Source organism: Neoarius graeffei, chromosome 21 (genome assembly GCF_027579695.1).
Source record: "Neoarius graeffei isolate fNeoGra1 chromosome 21, fNeoGra1.pri, whole genome shotgun sequence".
NCBI classification, from domain to species: Eukaryota; Metazoa; Chordata; class Actinopteri; order Siluriformes; family Ariidae; genus Neoarius; species Neoarius graeffei.
The window spans coordinates 899,104-913,757 of NC_083589.1; the positions used below are offsets into that span (position 1 = coordinate 899,104).

Below are 14,654 nucleotides of genomic sequence, written 5' to 3' on the forward strand. Positions count from 1 at the left end.
CAGTCTTTGCAGCACGTGGATACAGAATGTCACCATCATCTAAAACAGATCAAAAAGTGGCTGCAACAAGTTCTTTTCTGGCTTTTAATTTAAAACAAGCCTTATTTCTAAAATAGAAACCCAGCTTTACTTTAAGCTGCTTTACCAAGTGAGCAACATAGGAATTAAAAGAAAGATTTAGCTGAGACACTAAAGGAGCTCGAGGAGAAGATCCTGCTGTGGAAGAACAGCCTGGAGTCTAAAGGACTGAGAGTGAATAGGGCCAAAACCAAAGTGTTGATATCTGGTCCAAACTTTAACACCTTAACGGACTCTGGTCAATGTGCTGTCTGCAGGAAAGGCGAAGGCTGCAACTCCATCTTCTGTAATGGTTGTCTACGCTGGGTGCACAAGAAGTGTCCCAGCATCGGAACAGAATGTCAGGGTCTCCTGTATCAAAGGCCTTAGAAAGATCAACAAACAGCGCTGCACATGAGTTTTTACAATCAATAGCACCGACAATATCATCAGTCAGTTTGATGGCTGCTGTGATGGTGCTGTGTCTCTTCCTGAAGCCTGATTGGAAAGGGATAAGAATATTGTTGCAAGTTAAAAACTCTTTCAACTGATCACTGACTAGAAACTCAAAGATTTTAGCCGACACTCAAAGAAAAAACCCTCAGAATTTCTGAGATTAAAGTCATACATTGAAGTAGTCTTTTTTAACTTTAATCTCAGAAATCCTGAGTTTTTTTTTTAATATTACCCCCCTCCCTCCGCGCTGTACATACAGTACTGTGCAAAAGTCTTCGGCACTTTATTATTATTATTATTATTATTATTATTATACAAACTTTGTTATAGATTCACACATGGGCGCTGCCAGGGGGGGAAAGGTTAGAACAATTCTAGGGGCCCAGCACTGCCATGGGGCCCTTTAAGGGGCTGATAATATGCTTTTAATGTTTTTAATAAGACTTTTGAAATAACAACAATGCAATATTCCATCTGGTAAAATGAGCTAATTGAACAAGGTTGTCTATTTCTTGAGTTCTTCAACATATTGTCATTTAACCCTCCCCCTTTTGCGAAATGGTGCGGTCCAGTTCTGGTAGAAGCGCGATGCGTTAAATCTGTGTGCTGATCAGTGCAACGCTACTTGCTGCTGTGTCGCGGTGCAGCAGCCAGCAGTGGAGTGCGTACAGTCTATGATCACTAAATATGAAGAGTGGCTGTCAAAAACGTAAAGAAAGGCAGCTGAAAGCTGAGAGGGACCGGAGAGGCAGGCAACTGGTCACTCAGTTTTTCCCAAAGAAAGGTAGCTATCGCTCACATGTGTGTTCAAAATTTTAGCGAATGGTAAATGAACAGTATGAACGTGGTTGGATTAGCCTATCAAGAGAACACTTTTACAGTTTGTACAGTGACATTTTTTCCATTTTAACAACTGAACTGACTTGTGTGATAAACAAGATGAAATATTACGTTATGCTGGTGCTAATGACTTGTGCTAATAACCAGTTTCATAACTAATGGGGTGCCCTAAATATGCACAGATTCAGCCTCAGGGGGACCTCCGCCCTACCAAACCACTGAACCCCCCTTTGGAGAAGGAGGGAAGCAGCAATACAACCCATAAATGCTTTAGGATTGAAGTTTTTAATGAGCGAGCCCCATATACAGTTCATGGGATTTCCATAGGTATTCTGATGCTGGGTAGAAAACTTTTTCTATAATTTATTAGCAGTCACATCATACATTTCACTACCAATTGTCCTAGCACACGAAGGCATGTGGCAAAATCTTGCATTTTCATTTGTGATTGTAAATGCACCAGAATTAGTCACTGACCAGTTTTCATCTAGTCCCTGGTAGGTTAATACATAAAATGTAATAACAAAGTCACAAACTCAAGGTCCATGGGCTATCAAAAGTCAAATAATGACAATAGTGCAATTGTGACGAAGGTGGGCAAAGTTGGGGGGCCCAAAATTCTAATCTTTCATGGGGCCCAAAATTTCTGGCGGCGCCCCTGGATTCACAAACATTTTAGAGTCCAAAGTTCGTTTTTTTCCAGCACAAAATTAATCGTTACAGAAAAAAATGTTGGTATGCGAGCAGCGTATTCCATAAGAGAGCACTTATCAGATGGAAAAAGAAACCATAATGAAGGCTGCTGGGTTTGGGTGTAAAATGAAGAAGTGAGTGTGACAGTCAAAGTGTGCAGAAGAACTGTGGCTGGTTCTGTAAGATGCTCAGTAAAACCTGCAGCTCATTTCCGCATCAAACTGACCTCACTGGCCCGGAGCCGGATGTTTATGGAAGCAGCATGAAAAATCAGCTCCCTCATGCTCTCTGTGGGATTGAGGCAGTTACAGTAAGCCTCCAGTAGGGGGCAGTGTCCCCCCGCTAGTGTTGTTTTCCCCGTGAGCCGAGCTCAGGTATCGCGTGAAGTGCGCACCTGCGAGCAGATGCCGTTTTTCTCTCAGACCCGAGGCAGACAGCAGCAGAGCAGACCGGACCGAGAGAGTCGGAGCAGGAAACAAAGAAAGCCCGAGGCAGAGTGTGTGAGGCAGCCGCGGATAAAGGCAGAGAAGTCCGCAGGCAGAGCCGGTGGTCACAGGCGAATCCAGGTTTGATGCTGATAAGCTGTGAGCCGAGGAGAAAAAGCCCTTTGTGAGAGGAAATGCTTGAGACTCCGGGGAGTTAGCACACAGTAGCCGCTCATTCGATGCCGCTCACAAGGAAAACATGCATTTATTGCGCTATTAACTTGGGGTAAGTTGGTCTGTGCGGCTTAAAATATGCCATAAGATGCTTTCCAATGTTTTTTCTGTGGCTTTTGTGCTCTTTATACCGCAGTTTATTGTTTGGAAAAAGATCGCTAGTTAATGCTAATGCTAATAGTGGCCGCGGTATGCTAATCGCTAGGCCCAAATGCTAATTTCTCTATTGTTTATGCTAATCGCTATGCTAATCGCTAAGCTAAAGCTAAGTTGCATGCATTTTGCATTGGGAAGATGCAGTTTATTTATTTTTATGCCATTTGAGCTGCTCATTTTGTGTTATTAGCCGCTGCAATGGGTAACAGGACCAGTTAAGGTGCGGTATATTTCATTCTTGATTAAGAAATTGCATTTTAGTGAATAAAACTGTAATTCATCTGTTAGAGTTAAATATTAAAAAGGTGAATTAAAATAGTTAAAAATTGATAGTTAAAAAGGATGCATACATTATGTGTCTGTTAAAAATAGTATTTTTGTTGTGATAATTCATGAATAATTGAGTACATTTATGGTTAAAACTAATATAGTTTTAATTCATAATTAATTTGTGTGTTTCTGTATTTCCTTGATTTCTGGAGATATATTTCATGCTTTGAACTGAGAAAATGATGAGATCTCATAAGAAAATCATCAGAAACTGATCAGAAGCTGAGACCGAATCAGATGAAGTTCCTTACAACTGTGCACCTTCTGCGTAGATTTTTATTTTTATTTTTTGCGAGTCTGATCTCCTGTCGGAGAAATAGAGAGAAGCGATTAAGATGGCGAGCCCAGCCCAGCGATTCTGAGAGAGAGTTGGAGATGCAGTGTGGCCAGCTGCAGAACCGACCTTGACAACTCCAGATCATCTGAATCTCTCACTCTGAGAACAGATAAGACACACACACTCCTCACCTACCCGGGTAGTAGTTTATAGGAATTGAGGACAAAGAAACTGAATGGACATTGATACACTGAACACATACACACACCCACATTGGATCTTTCTTCTTGAACTGAACCGACCAGAATATCGAGCAGGAGAGCTCCAGTTCTGTGGACTTTTTTTTTTGTGGCGCCTTATTTTGGTAAATAAAAATACAGCCAAGCTGTTATTTGTTTTGCATTTATATTAAAATATCACCTGTTCAAATGCCAACACCCACTCCTTTTTGTGAGTCACTTCCTGGTGCGACTCCTACCGGACCGAGAGCGATGTGAGGATCTCTTTAACCTCAAAGTCACGACTAAAGGTGCTACATTTATATTTTTAAAGCAAAGGGTCGTCTCACACCAAATACTGACTGTTTCATTTATAATGGCTCACTGATTACTGTTTATACTGTTTATATTTTTTTAATGTTGAAACATTTCATTTTGTTATTTTTGAAGTGATTTTTGGTTGACAGCATTTCTTTACACGTGCCTCAGACTTTTGCACAGAACTGTATGTACACAGTGGATATAAAAAGTGTACACACCCTGTGAAAATCTCCCGTATTCTCCATATGTCTGGACTATGAGGTAGGGTTGCAAGATGGAAGCCTTTTCTTACAAAGAAAAACATCCAGGCCCGGCGAAATTTTGCAAAACAGTACATCAACTCTCCCAAAAGCACGAGGGAAAATGTGTTCTGGTCTGATGAAACCAAGGTTGAACTTTTTGGCCACAATTCCAAAAGGTATGTTTGGAGCAAAAACACCACTGCCCATCACCAAAAGAACCCCATACCCACGGTGAAGCATGGTGGTGGCAGCATCGTGTTTCGGGGTTGTTTTTCTTCAGCTGGAACAGGGGCTTTAGTCAAGGTGGAGGGAATTATGAACGGTTCTAAATACCAGTCAATTTTGGCCCAAAACCTTCAGGTGTCTGCTGGAAAGCTGATGATGAAAAGGAGTTTTATCTTTCAGCACGACAATGACCCCAAAAAAGTTTGGAACGGCCCAGCCAGAGCCCAGACCTAAATCCAATTAAAAATCTGTGGGGTGACCTGAAGAGGGCTGTGCACAAGAGACGCCCTCGCAATCTGACAGGTTTGGAGCACTTTTGCAAGGAAGAGTGGGCGAATATTGCCAAGTAGATGTGGCAGGCTGATCGACTCCGACCCAAAAAGACTGAACGCTGTAATTAAATCAAAAGGTGCTTCAACAAAGTATCAGTTAGTTAGTATTAGCCAGCAGAAATTGTCGGGTGTCAGTAGGTTTAATGAACAGATCGGTATGGAAAGTACCTTCACAATCAAGTTTAACATAAATATCCAGAAAATTGACTCTAACAGGAGAATAATCTGCAGTAAACCTGATAGACGGGTGGATCTGTTTTAAAAATCAAGGAAGGCTAAAAGGGCCTCCTCACCATGAGTCCAAACACAAAAGATGTCGTGAATAAAACGCCACTAAATGAACAGGGAAACAGGGTTCTGGAGAATAAGTGTCTCAACTGCATGCATAAAGATAATAGCATAGGGGGGTGCCATCCTCGTACTGTACCAGTGGCAGGAGTTGAAATCTGGAAAAAAATAACTGGTTGTTAAATTCAAAAAACTGAGTAAGAACAAAACGAGCAAGTTCTACAATGTCAGTGCGTCGAGTATCAGAAAAACCGTGCGTATTTAAAAAGTCAGACAGAGCTTGTAGGCCATCCTTCATGTGGGATGCTAGGGTGCAGAGCTATAACATCTAAAGTGATGAGGGTTAGGGTGGTACAGGACCTAAACTTCTCAGCTTATTCAAAAATTCAAAAGAGTCTTTCAGGTAGGAAGTAACACAAGGCATAAGGGGTTTCAAAAACCAGTCCACAAGCTGGGAAGCTTTCTCCATAAGCGAGCCATGGCCAGAAATCACTGGGCCACCTGGAACTTCAGCTTTGTGGACTCGAGGCAAAAAAAGTCTATCTCCTGCCAAAAATCGTTTAAATATAGCGAAGATCATCCTCATGTGGGATTGAAAATTTGCGATCAGAAACCGGATTTTTGTTCGTGTGTATGTACAAGTCCCCCCAGGATCCTGCGGGCCTTTTTTGTGATTGTTGCGGGCTGAAATGTCTGATGTTGCGGGGGGTTTTCCAAAAAATTGTGATGAAAGTTGCTGTGTTTTTTAGGTTTTTGTTGCGATTACATTGCGGGAGGAAGTGAAAGTTGCGAGAAATCGTTGCGATTTTCTCTTTTTGTGATTAAAATTGAGTGATATGTTAAATATTAAGTTATTACTGAAAAACTTGATTAAAAAAAACAGATGCCTACTAGTACGGATTGGCCGTATTTTGTACGGAAAAGTTACGTAAATACAATGTTACGGCAAACAGTGTTCTGTACGGAATTATTATAAAGTCTTAAATTCCAGTGAGTTGTTTTTAAATGTCCAAGTGACTTTTTCAATCCATGCGCGATTCACGGCTATTTATTTTTACGACCAACCACACATGCTGTGTGTGACGTGCGCGGATTCCGCACATGCTTTTTTTTATTTGTGTGTATATATATATATATATATATATATATATATATATATATAATCTCCTTCTCACCCCCGGGGGGGGTGGTATCCATGTCATCCTCAAGCTCGGGTCCTCTACCAGAGGCCTGGGAGTTTGAGGGTTCTGCGCAGTATCTTCGATGTTCCTAGGACTGCGCTCTTCTGGACTGAGGCTTCAGATGTTGTTCCTGGGATATATATATATATATATATATATATATATATATATATATATATATATATATATATATATATAAAAAATCTCTTTCTCACCCCCGGCGGGGGGGTGGTATCCATGTCATCCTCAAGCTCGGGTCCTCTACCAGAGGCCTGGGAGTTTGAGGGTTCTGCGCAGTATCTTCGATGTTCCTAGGACTGCGCTCTTCTGGACTGAGGCTTCAGATGTTGTTCCTGGGATTTGCTGGAGCCACTCTCCCAGTTTGGGGGTTACTGCCCCAAGTGCCCCCACTACCACAGGGACCACGCAACCCTTGACCTTCCACATCCGTTCCAGCTGCTCTTTCAACCCTTGATACTTCTCAAGTTTCTCATGTTCCTTCTTCCTGATGTTGGCGTCAGCTGGGATCGCCACATCTATCACCACCACCCTCTTCTGCTCTTTGTCCACCACCACTATGTCCGGTTGGTTAGCCAGGATCTGTTTGTCAGTCTGGAAGCTGAAGTCCCACAGAATCTTGGCCCTGTTGTTCTCAGCCACCTTCTGTGGTATGGCCCATTGGGACTTGGGTATTTCTATTCCATACTGGTTGCAGATGTTCCTGTATACTATCCCAGCCACTTGGTTGTGCCTCTCCATGTACGCTGATCCAGCTAGCATCTTACACCCTGCTACTATGTGCTGGACTGTTTCAGGGGCTTCTTTGCACAGTCTGCATCTTGGGTCTGATCTACTCTGGTAGATCCTGGCCTCTATGGCTCTTGTGCTTATGGCCTGTTCTTGTGCTGCCATGATTAGTGCCTCTGTGCTGTCTGTCAGTCCTGCATTATCCAGCCACTGGTAGGATTTCTTGATATCAGCCACTTCCTCTATCTGACGGTGGTACATGCCATGTAGGGGTTTGTCTCTCCAGGTTGTCTGTTCCTCCTCCTCCTCTGCACTCTCATCAGGGTTCTGCTGCCTGAGACATTCACTTAGCAGTTCATCCTTTGGGGCCATCTTCCTGATGTATTCTCGGATTTTCGATGTTTCATCCTGGACCGTGGTCTTGACGCTCACTAGCCCTCGGCCTCCCTCTTTCCGCTTAGTGTATAGTCTCAGGGTGCTGGACTTGGGGTGGAACCCTCCATGCATGGTGAGGAGCTTTCTAGTCTTGATATCTGTGGCTTCTATCTCCTCCTTTGGCCAGTTTATGATACCAGCGGGGTATCTGATGACTGGTAGTGCGTACATGTTGATGGCTCGGACCTTGTTCTTACCATTCAGCTGACTTTTCAGGACCTGCCTTACTCTCTGGAGGTATTTGGCTGTGGTTGACTTCCTTGTGGCCTCTTCATGGTTTCCATTAGCCTGTGGGATGCCAAGGTACTTGTAGCTGTCTTGGATATCACCTATGTTTCCCTCTGGTAGGTCAATCCCTTCAGTCCGGATCATCTTGCCTCTCTTTGAGACCATCCGGCCACACTTGTCCAATCCGAATGACATCCCTATGTCATCGCTGTAGATCCGGGTGGTGTGGATCAGCGAGTCTATTTCTCGCTCGTTCCTGGCATACAGCTTGATGTCATCCATGTAGAGCAGGTGGCTGATTGTTGCCCCACTACGGAATCGGTACCCGTAGCCGCTCTTCGTGATGATCTGACTGAGGGGGTTCAGGCCTATGCAGAACAGCAGTGGTGATAGCGCATCTCCTTGGTATATGCCGCACTTGATGTTGACTTGGGCAATGGGTTTTGAGTTGGCCTCTAGGGTTGTCTTCCACATTTCCATTGAGTTCTGTATGAAGGTCCTTAGGTTCCTGTTGATCTTATATAGTTCCAGACATTCCAGTATCCATGTGTGTGGCATTGAGTCGTAGGCTTTCTTGTAGTCAATCCAGGCAGTGCACAGGTTGGTCTGTCTCTTCTTACAGTCTCGGGCGACTGTTCTATCGGCCAGTAGCTGGTGCTTGGCTCCTCTGGTGTTACTGCCAATTCCTTTCTGTGCCTCGCTCATGTATTGAGCCACATGCTTACTCATTTTTGCCGCAATGATGCCTGACAGGGCCTTCCATGTTGTGCAGAGACAGGTAATTGGCCGGTAGTTGGATGGGATGGGTCCCTTCTGGGGGTCCTTCATGATTAGGACTGTCCTGCCTTGGGTTAGCCATTCTGGGTGGGTTCCATCCCTCAGCAGCTGGTTCATCTGTGCTGCTAGGCGTTCATGAAGTGCAGTTAGCTTCTTCAGCCAGTACGTATGGATCATATCGGGGCCTGGTGCTGTCCAGCTCTTCATCTTTGACACTCTTTCTTGGACGTCTGCCATTGAGATGGTTACTGGTTCTTGTTCTGGGAGGTTGCTGTGGTCAGCTCTTAGGTCCACTAACCATTGGGCATCGGTGTTGTGTGATGCCTTTCTTTCCAGTATTTTTCCACCTCAGCTCTTGGTGGGTCTGACCGGATGTTGTTCCCCTGCCATTGAGAGTACACCTTGGCTGGTTCAGTGGAGAACAGCTTGTTTATTCTCCTGGCCTCTCCTTCCTTAGTGTATCTCCTCAACCGGGTGGCCAGAGCTGTTAGTCGCTGTTTGGCAGTTTCGAGTGCCTCTGGTATGGAGAGTGAGTTGTACTTTCTGGGCGCCCCTTTATTCACCATGTTCCCTTTCTGTAGTTCAGCTAGCTGGCTAACTTCTCTCCTTGCTGCCTTTATCTTGGCCTCTAATCGTCTCTTCCATGGTGGATACTGTTTGTTATGTCCCGAGCCCACCTTGTGTCCAAGCATCTCCATGATTACTGTTGCTGTACTGTGTATCAGCTTGTTGGTCTCAGTGATGGTTCTTGTGGAGATTGTCTTCAGAGCAGCATTCACATCTACTAGTAGATCTTCTGAAGGTACTTGGCAACTCAGCTTCGGTATTCGTCGGGGGCTCCAGGTTTCCAGTTGGGTCACGATCTTCCTTCTCAGGTCAGCAGCTCTTGTGTTGAGGCTGTTAGCTGTTGGGGCTTGGTACCCAATCTCTGGTTGTGGGGATGATGACATCTCCCCGCTGACCTGTCTTCCTGGCTCCCCCTTGCCGTAGCATCGTTGTTGTATTTCATTAATCTCTAGTTGTGATAGCAGATTTCGATTATGGATGTTGGAACACTGGGCTAATAGCTGTTTCTTTGTTAGCCTTGATTGTGGGTTTCGAAGTATCCAATGGTCCCACATTCTCTGCATGTATCCCCTCTCTCTGGGATTGCTTGTATAGTAGCATTCCAGCAAATCCGTATTTTCTGTCCTCGTCCATCGATGTCTTGTTCCAGTAGCCCATTTCTCATCAGTTTGCCCTGGTTCCCTAGCAACTGACGCAGACCCGGGCGACGTCTGAGCCGGTATGACTCTATCAGTTATGTTTTCACTCATTCCTGAGGTAGGCTGATATATCATGAGGGGTTTTTGCCTAAGGACCCTTACTGGATGATGTTTTGCCCCGACCGGGATTCGAACCCCGATCTCCTGCGTCGTAGTCAGTGAGCATTACCACTGTACTATCCAGCTGATATATATATATATAAACCTACTGTTATGCTGCCGTAGTGAGAAATGAAACTGTAAAACACAGACCAGAGAACACAGCAGTATTTCTGAAGTAATATGGAGTCTGTGGTTTTTCTGAATGTGTGCTTTATGACCGACTCAGTCAGAATGTAACAAACTGCCACCCTGGTATATGTACAGATATGCACATCAGATATATTTAAGGCAAAAATGTACACAAATCTTCTGAACATTAATTTTCCTGAACCCAGTGTTCACACCGCGGATGTATTCAGAGTTCAGCACTCAGTTCGGATTTAATACTGAAATGACTCCCATCAGGACTCAGAGCTCAGACGGAACTCCGGACTGAAGCGCTGTTCACAAGTTACGTGAGAGTTACACACGTGGGGGCGGAGTTTATCTAAAACAGAGGCGTGTCCCAGTTACGTGTGATTCTGATCTTGAGCTTAAGCACATGGGTCCTGTGTGATCTCGGCTCGAGTGAGGCGCGCGCGCACACACACACACACACACACACACACTGGAACGCCATTCAAGAACAATATTTAATCTATAATTATGACAAAATTGAGGACCTCGGAGGAGGCACATCTAAATCCGAGACATCTCTCATCTCAGGGAGTAAATTTTTTCAATCAAATGATGAATGAAGTGACTCCATGAATGTTTTCTTCACAGCAGAGCTCACTGAATTAACACCAACACTGACTTTATTTTATTTATTCTACAAATCAACACTGTGAATTAAAAGCGTGATCAAATCTCCTCCGTCCTGCACACACACACACACACATTACCATTTCATCACCTTGATTTAGTGACCTGCGGCTTCAGTAATTTGCGCTTGAGTATCTGTCAGAGCTCGATATAAAAATATAAAATGCTCCATAACAGTGTGCGCTGGATCCAGTGCTATTCTCTGAGCTGCTGAATAATGCGAGCGGAAGGCGTTGTGTGAAATGAAGCCAGTGATTAATGATCATTCCAGCTCGCTCTGCTCATGCAGTGATAGATTCGTGATATACGAGACTCCTGTGAGATTGACTTCAACACTCGGCATCGGCTCATTCAGATATCACCGTATTAGTCTTTTTATTTTACAGTTTAAACTGTCTCTCGTCTTTATGTCGCATTGTATTCCATTTAATAGCAATGAAAACTGTTTCCTTCTTCAGTCTGTATTTTCTCTCCCGGAGTTTTTCTGGGTTTAAAGCCGAGTGTTTTGTCTTTAAAGACAGGGGATTAGACGTGAGGGTAAAACTCCGTCTCAGACGCTTCAACTCAAGAAAATCTGCCAAACTCGGAGGTGTGAACTACACACAGGTGATTTTAATAATCTGAATGTGCAGCTCAGAAAATCCCCTCACACAGCCATGTATCCGACTCTCAACACCAACAACTTCCCTCTCTCAACTTTTTACACTTTTTTCAGTAACTCTCAGCGCACTAAACACTAAAGTAACACAAAATATACAACAAATAAACACCTATTAACTTTGGCTTGTCCACCAGACCAGGATCTCAAACGTGTAGATTTTTTTTATGGTGAAAAAAAGTCATAAATTACATCATGATTTCAGTGACAAAGCGTTTCTCTTTTCCCAAAACAGCAATAAACTTAAATTCATAGACTATGAGAATAAATTCAGGCAAGCAGTTTGTGCATAAAGCTTTTCGCTTGATGCTGTTTCTAAAATTTTGCTTATTTTCATTTCAAACAATCTTACAGATACACTCACTGGCCACTTTATTAGGAACACCCCTCCCCCACCTGCTGTTCTCTGCGGTTCTGTAATCAGCCGATCCCTCGCCAGCAGCACGATGCATCAAATCACGCAGATACAAATCAAGAGCTTCAGTTAATGTTCACAATGTTCAAACATCAGAACGGGAAACACTGTGATCTCACAGTGTGACTTTCTCTCACTGTGGTCTGGGTGTTGGTTTGATCCAGATGGGCTGGTCTGAGTATTTCAGAAGCTGCTGATCTCCTGGGGTTTTCACACACAACAGTCTCTAGAGTTTACACAGAATGGTGCAGAAAACAAAAAACACTGAGTGAGTGAGCGGCAGTTCTGTGGGTGGAAACAAACGCCTTGTTGATAAGAGAGGGTCAGAGGGAAATGGACAGATTGGTTCGAGCGTTTTTGCCAGGAAGGATATAGTAACTCATATAATCACTCTTTACAACCGTGGTGAGCAGAAAAGCATCTCAGCATGCAACAGCAGAAGAACACATTGGGTTCCACTCCTGCAGCCAAGAACAGGGATCTTAGACTCAACAACATGTTCCTATTAAAGTGGCCGTTGAGTGTATAAAAGAAATGCATATTTATCATTTAAGCATCTATTTCCATCACACACACTACATACACACACATATATATATAAACAAGTTTGTAGCCTGAACACTGAAGATTTTAAACAATAATGATTTTTTTTATTCGTGTTCATGTTTACGAGGTTTAACTTGTGCATAAATGCCTTCAGCTCCGTCTGAGTGTCCGAGCTGTTCTGATGCTCTTTCTTTCGCCTCTTTAGTTTCTTTAGATTTTTTACTTCCATCATCACCTTCATCTAAATTGACCTGAGTTTGCTTCACTGTTGGCTTATGTTTGATGTTTCCGTACGTTACCTCCTCTTCAACAGAGTTTTGCATCATTACACTGTCCATATTCATCACGTTTTCTTCCTGGACCTCCTCGATTGCTGCTTCTCCAGTTTCTCCTTTGCTTTGTGGTCCAGCGCCGTGGTGGATGGTGGCATATTTGGCAGTGAGAGAAGAAAGACCTCGGATTTCACTTCCTTCTCTATTTGGAAACTTGATAGTGGAGTAATGAAGGGACTCTGATAAAACTGTTTTGTTCGCATACACAGACTCTTCATCGTCCTCCTGTAAAACGGGCTTGTAAACCAACAGGAAATACAATTCTTTACTCTCAAAATTAATATCAAGGGCCACTAATATGATTGTGTGTGTGTGTGTGTGTGTGTGTGTAATTTCACACTAACCATGTTGTTTAAAACTAGTCCTGCTGTATCTTCCTGTCCTGAAGGACTCACTGTATCTCCTTTTCTTGAAGGGTTTATTGTCCTGAAAATATAAAAGGTAATTAAGTTTGTGTTGATTGTGTTGATTAAATTACATTAAATCTTCCATGTGCCTAAAAACGTAGAGTTAAATTTAACAGTAATTTTTGGTTAACTAGATTCCCGAGCATAAAAGTAAACATTTTGTAGAATAAACACACCTTACACACAGGAATACTCCACACATCGTCATCATCATTACTGAAACTCCAACAGCAGCACCAATCAGCACGGAGGAAATATTCAGCCCTGAACATAAAATAACCAAACGGTAAATAATACCTTCAGGATCGAATTAAATCTGTTTTAAGTCTAAACCACAGTGGAATACATCAGGGCTTGTAGATTATACATTTTAGATGTTTTATCTCCAGACACGATGTTGTTGAAACAAATAAATAAGAAGTATGCATGTTCTATCATGTTGTATAATCATAAACCCTTCATTCTTCCAGAGGCCAGAGTGTTTCAGCACTTTGATACCTTCCTGAGTGCATGTACACACCTGTCGAAACCTTTCACACAAAATCACACAGTGCCTTTCAAATGTATTCAGTAATTTGGAGCTTTCTCACTGAGTTTGGCTTCGATTCTGAGTGATGGAGGACCCTGGCAGGCATCCAGAGTTCCTCAAGGTGGACACATCTCAGCAGCACATCTTCTTGGTGGAAGGCCATCAGAACCCTTCCTCCAAGTACGGCTGTACTCCGCTGTTTCTGGCCCTCAGAGACAGGTCTACTTTCCTACACCATCTACTCCAGACCTGGGCATTTTACGGCCCGCAGGCCGCATTCGGCCCTTTGGTTCATTCTGACCGGCCCGCGTAAGGTTAATTAGAAATTACAAAATAAACGTATTTTCTAATTTTACTTCATGCATGGACTGAATGTGCATTGCTTTTATTTTGAAATTGTGTTCAACAAAAACACAGTGCGCGCGACATGAACATGACATGAAATCCCATGAAACCTACTCCCGCGATAACTACTTCCGTAATTTGTCCAGACCAACCACAAACTTGTACGTCATCCTTCAAACGGTCCAGCCAATCACATAGTGTGACGTCACCAGCAGGCGCCGGAGCCCGAGCCGATCTGTAGATCTGATACCTACACCGAATCGACGTTGTTGCGAGCAGGTCACAAGAAGACTTTCGCCCCCAAAATGTCCGCAAAAAGAAGAAAGGTAGATGCCGAATGCAGGGCTTTCAACAAACATGAGGAGACATGCTCAGAAGATGTTTGTTCTCTTTGGCTCTACCTACATTTGTGAACAAACATTTTCAGTGATGAAGTTGAACAAATCCAGGTATAGATCCTCTCTCACCGATGATCATCTGTCAGCTGTGCTTCGCATCTCCACCTCAGACATTCAACCTGACTTTGATGCACTCGTTAAAGACCAACAGAGACGAGATTTCTCTCACTGAACAAATAAAAAACTGAAAAACACCAAATGAGGTGATTAGACTACAAATGTGGGCATCATTATTATAATATGATGTATCTTGCTTGATATTTGGAGTAGAAAGACAATATTGTGATGTCTTTATTGTGTTTTGGGGTGAATGCGACTGAAAAAAATGGTACAAACGTTCACATTTTGTTAACCCTTTGATGCAAAACATATGCACACCCCTTCTAATGCA

General features: G+C 43.2%; 1 protein-coding gene across 1 annotated transcript in view; it reads left to right on the top strand.

Annotated features, from left to right (window-relative positions):
- Positions 1–14,654, top strand: part of LOC132869636 (uncharacterized) — a 343,638-nt gene that overhangs the window by 121,516 nt on the left and 207,468 nt on the right.